A 2,761-nucleotide genomic window follows, 5' to 3' on the forward strand; every position below is an offset into this window, starting at 1 on the left:
GAGTGGTCTCTAATGATTGGTGGGCTACGAGACATATTTTTGTGTTATATTATTTATAAACAAAACAATTTTGTTTTGCATAAAAATGAACATAACTGACAAATATAATACTTTTAGAGGAGAGGCCCTATGAGATAGTCATTCTCTGGGATCAAAGCAGGGTTGGATTTTGGTTCCACCATGTATGACTTGTGTGACCTTGGGTGTATTACTTAACCTCCTAGACTTCAGTTTCCTTGTCTGTAAAATCAGGATAATAGCAACTTCTCAAGGGTTAGTGAGCATGAGATTATGCACACTGATCGATAAGTGACCAATGTAATTACATCATCACTATTACTATAATTAAAATTTCCATTTAAGGATAATGTTCTCCTATAACCTTAAATTTTCCTCTTTATTCTTAAACTTTTAGTCCCTCTATATACAATTAAGAGTGTGAAAAATCTAAAAACATTTCTCCTGGTACTAGTTACACATACACACACACACACACACACACACACACACACAATTAATTCAAAGACATTTGGGTACCTAGAATATAAAAATATTTCTTACATTGTTTTCTATTTTACTTAGAACATTTCTAGCACTAACTCAATCTTTGCTTTTTAGATGAGTTCGGCATAGTTAATTCTACCAGCTCTTGTATTTGGCACATTTGGTGTGCCAAAATGTGTCTATCAGAAGCTATGTTCTATTGCACACAAGTGGAAGTAGGTGGAATATCTGTGCCAAAGGAGTATTTACATGCCCAGCAATTTTCCCTGGCAATATATCAGCTTCACACTGTTATCTGTAGTGTTGACAAAAAAAAATATAGGTGTATCTTTATCCATTTCTCCTCCACTAAAGAAATTTTAATAGACTGCAAATGAATGGATGCCATTATTCTGTATTTGTGTATTGGGGACTTTCTGTTCTTGCAATATAGCAGATTAAGGGTAATAGTGAACCCCTTTCATTACAAACACCTTGAAATGCTAAATAAAATGAAACAAACACATATGTAGCCAAGTGCACAAAACAGAGAAACCCTCATGTTCCAAAACAGAGAACTTGCAATATATTTCTTGAAGATCTTTTGTCAACACGTGTAGAGTATGTCATTATTTTAATAGATGAATAGACTTCAATAGTATAGATATACCACAGAACTGGAGCAAAAAGAATATAAGCTTAAGTGTATGTGTAGGGAAAGGGCAGGGGTGGGGTTTGATAGCAAAGATGGAGAGAGAGGTGTTAAATGCTAGGCACTTGAATTTTAATTCATATTGGAACAGAGATGGAGCATATGGCCTCCAAAGTACAGAGTTGAGATTGAAACCCACATAAAGCTACAGCCCTCAAACAGCTGGCCAACTGGTACAAGGCAGACTGGAAGAATTTCACTCATATGACCAAGCAGATGCAAGAAAGTTTGCCTCTTCCTACAGCTATAGATAGTTAAATCTTTGTGAGAAAGTAAAACCTCGTGTGTACCATATTGCAGTATGGAATATGAACTCACATACAGTACCTTTCATAGGACACCAAATTTACATAAAAATTAGTCCTGCTGGTGCTACCACTGAGCTGTCTGACTAAAGTAAATGCAAAACCCTCCTGGAGAGATATTTCTACAAACCACAGATGGAACAGTCCCCACTGAAGTTAAGGTCACAAACAAAAATCGCAAATCACACAGAAAAAGGAAACCCAACTGAGTAAGAGTCTGCAGTAAAACAAAGAGAATGGTTAAAACAAAACTAGAGGTAATAGAATTAAGACACTTTCAATTTTTTTTTAATATATGAAATTTATTGTCAAATTGGTTTCCATTCAACACCCAGTGCTTATCCCAAAAGATGCCCTCTTCAATGCCCATCACCTACCCTCCCCTCCCTCCCACCCCCATCAACCCATCACCTACCCTCCCCTCCCTCCCACCCCCATCAACCCTCAGTTTGTTCTCAGTTTTTAAGAGTCTCTTATGCTTTGGCTCTCTCCCACTCTAACCTCTTTTTTTTTTCCTTCCCCTCCCCCATGGGTTTCTGTTAAGTTTCTCAGGATCCACATAAGAGTGAAAACATATGGTATCTGTCTTTCTCTGTATGGCTTATTTCACTTAGCATCACACTCTCCAGTTCCATCCACGTTGCTACAAAGGGCCATATTTCGTTCTTTCTCATTGCCCTGTAGTACTCCATTGTGTATATAAACCACAATTTCTTTATCCATTCGTCAGTTGATGGACATTTAGGCTCTTTCCACAATTTGGCTATTGTTGAGAGTGCTGCTATAAACATTGGGGTAAAACACCTTCAATTTGAAGATACTTGTCTTTCTTTCACTCTGGAAAATTTTACTCTGTAGCCTTTTCTGTTATTTCCATCCCCTCCATTTTCTCTCTTCTCTCCTTCTAGAACAGCTACTAGCCGAATGATTGGAACACTTGGATTTATCTTCTATCCCTTTTATCTTTTCTCTCATTATCCTTCTTTTTTTTTTAACTCTTTAACCTTTATTTATTATTGAGAAACAGAGAGAGACAGAATGTGAGCAGGGGAGGGGCAGAAAGAAGGGGAGACACGGAATCCAAAGCAGGTTCCTGGCTCTGAGCTGTCAGCATAGAGCCCGAAGCTAGGCTCGAACTCACAAACTGCGAGATCATTACCTGAGCCAAAATCGGATGCCTAACTGACTGAGCTACCCAGGCACCCCTCTCATTATCCTTTTCATGGTACTTTACCACTAAGAATGCAAGCATCCCTTGACA

This window comes from Acinonyx jubatus, chromosome A3 (genome assembly GCF_027475565.1).
Source record: "Acinonyx jubatus isolate Ajub_Pintada_27869175 chromosome A3, VMU_Ajub_asm_v1.0, whole genome shotgun sequence".
NCBI classification, from domain to species: domain Eukaryota; kingdom Metazoa; phylum Chordata; class Mammalia; order Carnivora; family Felidae; genus Acinonyx; species Acinonyx jubatus.